Source organism: Eptesicus fuscus, chromosome 6 (genome assembly GCF_027574615.1).
Source record: "Eptesicus fuscus isolate TK198812 chromosome 6, DD_ASM_mEF_20220401, whole genome shotgun sequence".
NCBI lineage: Eukaryota > Metazoa > Chordata > Mammalia > Chiroptera > Vespertilionidae > Eptesicus > Eptesicus fuscus.
The window spans coordinates 19,430,282-19,437,542 of record NC_072478.1 but is presented as its reverse complement, the minus strand read 5'-3'; the positions used below and the strand labels follow the sequence as shown (position 1 = coordinate 19,437,542).

General features: G+C 45.7%; 1 pseudogene; it reads right to left on the bottom strand.

The window, feature by feature from the left end:
* Positions 1-3,596: 3,596 nt before the first annotated feature.
* LOC103304474 (transcription cofactor vestigial-like protein 1) lies at positions 3,597-7,258 on the bottom strand (annotated as a pseudogene).
* Between the last annotated feature and the right edge of the window lie 3 nt (positions 7,259-7,261).

The window sequence follows — 7,261 nt, the reverse complement described above, 5'->3', positions numbered from 1 at the left end:
GGTGGCCAGAGGAAAACTGGTTATGGTGGAAAACTGGTGCCGGCAGCCACGCAATCGGCCACCCCGAGTTCCACCACTGGCACCTACCGCCTGCCCCATGGGTCCTCCCGCAGCACCGGCCGTTGGGGCTGGCTGGAGGAATGGGGGGCGGGGACTCATGGGTCCCCACTCCCCGCTTCTCTCGCCAGCCCAATCGGCCACCCCAAGTCCCGCCCCCAGCCTTCCACTGGCCCAATTGTGGGTGTAGCGGAGTGATGCTTATTTGCATACTTCCCTTTTATTAGGTAGGATGTTACTTCGTTTTGTTGGTTCTCCTTCTGCTTTTTAATTTTTTTCTCCAGTTGCTGTTCAGATTGTGGTTGTTTCTCTACCTTATCTTCTAACTCACTAATTTGGTCCTCTGCTTCTTCTAGTCTTCTGTTGAAACCTTCCACGGTGTCTTTGCTTGTAGCTATATCACTTTTGATTTCTTCCTGATTTTTGCATAGGTTGTTGATTTTCTCGTCCATCTGGTTTATGAATTGTATGACCATTACTCTGAATTCTTTTTCTGTCAATGTTGCATGCCTACATTTCACTTATTTCCTTTCTTGGCAAATCCTATTTTTCTTTTCTCTGGGGATTGTTTCATTGTCTCCCTATTCTAACTATCACTAGAAGGTCTAATCGCTGAGTTGTGCATGCCTGGGCCATATGCAGTGGGAACTTTGCGCCACCTAAGTGTTACTGAAGAGCAGACACCAAGATGTGTGGCTGCTGTGGGTCTGTAGGAGCCACGCTCGCCCAGGATCAGAGTCACCGGCGCTCAGTGTGGCCTCATGTGTACACCTAGAATCTGGGACCCTGCCTGCGCTGTGCTGAAAAAGAGATCCTGCTAGCGTGTGCTGAAAATGAGAATCCCCCAGAGTGCCAGGAATCAGTGTCCCCTTGTGTCCATGATGAAAATCAAGTATCGGAGTCTCTGTTGCTTGGTTTGGCCTCGCATGTGCCAAGAGTTGGAGTCACTGGCTCTTAGTGTGCATGCACTGGGAATCAGGGATCCTGTGCACGGGCGATGAGAAACAGATTAAAGTCACTGGTGCTCAGTGCTGCCTCTTGCTCAGAGAGTCAGGGTCCCTGGTTTGCTTGGGGGACCAGGTTGCACAGTTACCCTGTGTTGGCGGGAGCTCTACTCCTGCGCTGAAGGAAACTGACTTCCATGTGTGCTCTCCCAGAATCAAAGTCAGGTGGCACAGCCTCCCTGTGTGGGTGTGGGGTCTGACAGTGCGGGTGCGTGCTGTGGGAAGCAGACTTCCTGTGATCACACCCCCAGGCTCAAATTCTGGTAGCACAGCCTCCCTGTGTGGGTGTGGTGTCTGGTCGTGCGGGTGTGCACTGTAGGAAGCAGACTCCCTGTGACCTTGCGCCCAGGCTCAAATTCAGGTAGCGCAGCTGCCCTGTGTGGGGAAGAGGCCTGCTTGCGTGGTGTGGGTCTAGCAGTTCTTATGCCACTGCAGCGGGCCAGTGGGGAGGGGGATGGGCTCTGTGATTCACAGAAACCGAGGCTGGGATGTCTGGAGTCTTGGTGTCCGTCGGTCTGCAGCTGTGGTCACAGATCTTTGTCCTGAGTGGCTGTAGAGTACCGGTTTGCATCTGAGACCAGACTAGGTGGTGAGGCTAGGATCCTAGTCTCAATCAGTTCTGTTCTTCAAGATGGCATGGTTTCTGTGCCGGCGGTGTCCTCCCTGGAGTGTTTGCGGTGGCAGCAGGGTTTCGCCGTCTAAGACTGCCTGGTTTGGCAGCCCCTGGAAGATCTGCAGGTTCTAAGTGTCCCTAGCTCGCTCTCTGTCTCTCTGTCTCTCTCTCTCTCCCTCTCTCTCTCTCCCTCTCTCTCTCTCTCTCTCACACACACACACACACACACACACACACACACACACACACACACACACACACCACACGTCCACACACTCCTCCATCGCTTCCTTACTCTCTCACGCACTCTCCCTCCCTACCTTGTTGCTGGTCACCATCTTTCCCCCATTTTTATCCCCCCCCCTTTGTTTTGCTTTTTAAATATATCCTTATTATTGAAAATATTACAGATACCTCCCCTTTTTCCACTGACCCTCTCCACCCTGCACCCACCCCTCCCAGGCCTTTAACACACTATTGTCTGTGTCCATGGGCTATGCATATATGCATATAAATTCCCCCATTAATCTCCTACCCCTCTTCCATCCCCCTCTGAGATTCGTCAGTCTGTTGCATGCTTCTATGTCTCTGGATCTATTTTGTTCATCAGTTTCTATTTTTCTCTCCCTCTTTGAAATCAATAAAAAAATATTTTTTAAAAAAGGATAGCACAATCCAGAAAAGTGAAGTTTTATTATTCACCCTCTGAGCAGTACACAGGAACAAGTGGAGTGTGAGTGGGGAACATCGATTGCAGGGGCTTCCAGCGTTGTCATGTGGTAAGTACCAAGCTCACAGTGGACGCAAAGTTGTCTACTACGTTAGAGAGATTAATGAGTTTGGAGAAATTTGTCATTTTATTAGGAACAATCTGCAGGGCGGTCTTTCTACTATATCTTGGACCAACCCTTTCTTTCACCTCTAGTTCATCTAAGATACTGTGTTTTATCTACATGGGTGGCCCCAAAAGGTTCTGTGCTGAAAAAAAGTTAATTTTCCCAGATGTCACTAACAGTGAAAGAGCTAAAGGAAAGTTTATGGAAGTTAGGTTGGCCACTGTGGAAAGCTGCAAGGTGCCGCCAAAGTCCAAATTAATTCCCACCTGTGGAGTATCAGACGTGAATCCTCACCCTTACACTGAGGGCAGACAGGAACTCATGGAATGGTGGCTGAGAAATTCTTGGGATACAAAACTTACTCCAGGCCCAACTTGGAATGAGGTAGTTTGCTAATTAACTGCCAATAAGTTAGTCCTCGGATTTCTCAGCAACTCCAGTTGGAATCACTTTTTTAGAACTGAGGAATCCAGATTTCCAAGTGAAACTATTTCATTCATCAGGGTCAGCCTGAGACCTTTTCAGTTTTCTTCCAGACTTTGAGGATGCAGGGAATGGCCAGCCTCAACCCATTACCTTGCCCCCGTCCCCCCCATTTTTTCCCCTTTTCATTTTGGTAAAGGCAGGGGTGAAGTTGATCACAGTGTGGTTAAGCTTGGAAAGCTTAATGCTGATCCTGGTATCTCTATTCAATTGGAAAAGTGGGACAACCTCATAGAATACCCCAGAGTCAGTCTTGGTTTGAAAGACTCTGCTGATAGAGAGTAAGAGGACTATGATTTCTAAGTAGGAGAGCAGTGGTGCAGTGGCAGGGTGGGATGAGCAAGCAGGTGGGCCTCCATGCTCCCCATCTAATGATTTTATATGCTGGGGGTTCACTTAACAAATTTAAAAATCTCTGCCATAGGGTATATGTGCCAAGGAAGAGAAGTGTACAATTTTAGGGAGAATGGAAACTTGCTCCAGACTCAGTGCTCTTTAGTGACAAAAAGAGAAAACGACTGTGCTGTATTTAGACCCTCTGGTTTCACAGTCGAAAATCATGAGCAGCTTTGGAAAAAGGAATTCTTTTCTTTAAATTGAAGTTCAGTAAAAGGACAAATCTTTTCTTCTCTCTAGAGATTGGCTTTTTCCACTTGCAAGGCTGGCATTGGCAAGGCTAGCACTGGAAGATCCACGATCTGGGTGGAAATATTTCTTACAGTGGACTGAGCTGGAAGGCAGGTTGAAGGGCAATCCCCGTGCTTCTGGCTGCCTGGGCGGAGTTGCAATTCTCCCACATGGCAGATTGCTAAGGATAGGCTACACATCTTTCTTGCTGGAGGAAATTTAGGAGGGATTCGTATTTCCCATTAGGTTGGACCTCTGGAACCAGGTGCCCAGCAGAGAAGGCATGAGTGTATTCTGGCTCTGGAGAGCCTGGGCCGGTTAGGGAGGAGAAATGCCACAGCTCACCAGGCTGAACAGAGGGACTCCCTGTCAGGGTCAGTGTGTACTGATCCATAGCCATGGGACCAAATCCATTCTTGATGCAGTTGACGGTGCCATTTGCAAAAGATACTTTTGGTTGTGTCTTTGTCCACTGAGAAGAGAAATACTACTGATTTGGAGGCATGTCACTATCATTCTTCAGGATCACATCTCCATTCTGGCTCAAGGGCCTTAATTCCTGGGGGGCTCTTGACATTGCTCAGAGCTCTGGAGAAGTGTGCATCCACTACGCTGCTGATGTCCCCTTGAAAATAGTTGAAAAGGACACACCGAGAATTCCACTCAGTCTTTATAGGCTTCTGCATCTCATTTCTTCCATTGTGACACAGGTGATAGCTGACTTGTAGTAAAAATCCTCTTGCAAACAAAACCCCAAGGCCAAGCTTTTCCAGCTTAATTCCCAACCATCAGCTGAGCCAGAGCAAGATGCAGATGCTGAACTATGGCTGGTCAAAGGTGTGTTTTGATGCCTGCCCCCCTTTAGAGCAGCTCAGCACTTGTGGAAGCAGGGGCTGAGGATTTTGTACCCTCCCCTTGCTGCTCTCTGCCACTCTAGTGGGGCTATCCCATTTTTATTCTTTTTTTAAAAAAATATATTTTATTGATTTTTTACAGAGAGGAAGAGAGAGGGATAGAGAGTTAGAAACATCGATCAGCTGCCTCTTGCACACCCCCTACTGGGGATGTGCCCGCAACCAAGGTACATGCCCTTGACCGGAATCGAACCTGGGACCCTTCAGTCCGCAGGCTGACGCTCTATCCACTGAGCCAAACCGGTTTCAGCCCATTTTTATTCTTTATGCCAGTGTTCATTCTTCCCTTCCTATTTCTTCTTTTTACAGCAGACCATTTAGCATTTCTTGCATTGCTGGTTTGGTGGTAATAAACTCCCTGAGTCTTTTGTCTGTGAAGCTCCTGATTTTACCCTCAACTTTGATTGATAGTCTTGCTTGGTACAGTATTCTTGGATTCAGGCCCTTGCTTTGCATGACTTTGCATATTTCATTCCATTCCCTTCTAGCCTGATGTGTTTCTGTTGAGAAATCAGTCGCTAGTCTGATGGGAGATCTTTGTAGGTAACTTTCTGTCTCTCTCTGGCAGCCTTTATGATTCTTACTTTGTTGTTGGTGTTTGCCAATTTAATTATAATGTGTCTTGGTGTCCATCTTGTTTGGGACTCTGTGAGCTTCTTGGACTTGTGTGAGTTTTTTCCCCCCAATATCAGGGAAGTTTTCTTCAAAAAAGGTTTTCTATTCCTTGCTCAGTTTCCTCTCCTTCTGGTACCCCTATTATGTGGATATTGTTTCGTTTCTTGTTGTCCCAAAGTTCTCTTAGGCTCTCCTCCTGTTTTTTAAGTTTTTTTTTTTTTTTCTAGTTGCTGCTCTGCTTGGGTATATTTTCCTACCTGGTCTTCTAGCTCACTGATGCATTCCTCTGCTTCCTCTAGTCTACTGTTGATGCTTTCTATCATGGTCTTTATTGCAGCGATGTCATTTTTCATTTCTTCTTGGTTCTTCTTCATTTCCTCTTGGTTCTTACACATATTGTTGAATTTGTCTTCTATCCTTTTCAGCGTCCTTATGACCATTGCTCTGAATTCTTTCTCTGGCATATTGTTTGCCTCCATTTTGTTTACTTCCTTTTCCGGTGATTCCTCCTTTTTTTTTTTTTTGATGCAGGCTGTTTCTTTGTCTCCCATGATTGCTCCTCTCAGGGTGTCTGGTTAGGTAGTTCTCTCTCTCCTTCATTGACTCTCTCTAGGCAATTGATCCTGACCTTTACATCCACGAATTGCCTCACCAGCTGTTTTTAATTCACCAATTCCAGGTGGATGTTATTCAATTCAGCTGTTCCTTCTCTCTGCTCTGTGAGAAGATGCAGGGCCTGTCTGCATATTTGGCACCACTTTGTCTCCCCCTGGACAAAGTTTTTAGGCACTCATGGTTGTGGGGGCTGGAGTCTTGGTGTTTGTGGGTTCACAGCTGAGGCAGCTAGTCCCTGGGCATTGTGGTTGTAGAGTCCCGGGAGGTATCCGAGTTCTCACCGGTTGAAGGTAAGACTGGGCTTTCGATCACAGCCACTCTCCCCTTCAAGATGGTGTGATCTCTATGACAGAGCTGGCCACTCCGGGAGAGATTTCAGCAGTAGTAGAGGCTGCTTATCCAAAGGAGCCTGGTCTGCCAGCCCCCAACAGTCCTATGAAATACAACTGTCCCTCACTCACAAATAGATACACTCCCAGCATGTCCATGCACTCTCCCACTCACACACTCTCTTGTAGCCTGCCTTCCTGTTGGCAGGCATCTTGGATCTCTGGATGATTCTTTTAGTAAGAAAACACACATTTGGTACAATATTTATCACTCAAGAAAAATTATTCTAAAAAATACATGTTTTCTCATTATGTAAATGGCCATGATGGGAATAAATTTGGGAAGCTAAAAAAACAACAAAGGGAAAAACTGTGGGATATCAGAGAGAGAAGAAAGTTTAATGAAGTGAGTTACTGAAATTGAATACAGAAGTTAAGGTCAAAGAAATGGAAATTTTAGGAAATGAATAGAAAGAGAAGGCTCTGCTTCCACAGTCTGATCACAGTATCTGATTCTGAGCCTTTTTTTAATGAATCCAAAGACACACTTTATTCCTACCTTTCATGCAATTATTAACAAGAGTGAATGGCTCCAATTTTCTTATTTGCAAAGCTACATCTATAATCATAAATGGATTTGAGCATTGCTAATAAACTTAAATTATTTTCATGTGAAAAATATAAGTTAAAGATGACATTTGCTGGTAATTAAATCAAAATGCATTAAATCATAGTATTTCCATTAATACAGATCCTCACACTGTTTTTAAACTAATAATAACTTAATAATCTGTGCAATGATACCCACTATCTAGATGTGCTCATTTTCAACCTGTTTATCAATAATTTTTAATCATTGTGAATGCAGATTACTGGGCCCTTCTGGAGTAGGATTCAGAAATTGCATTTTATTAAAAAAAATCTTTATTGTTGAAAGCATTAGACATGTCCCCCTTTTTCGCTCATTGATCCCTTCTAGCCCACCCCCGCCCCCTGCTCCAGGCATTTACCACCTTATTGTCTGTGTCCAGGGGTTATGCATATATGCATGTAAGTTCTTTGATTGATCTCTTCCCACCCACTCACCCACTCCCGCCTTCCCTCTGAGATTCTACAGTCTGTCCCATGCATTTATGTCTGACTCTGAGACGTTGACCTCTGCCATCAG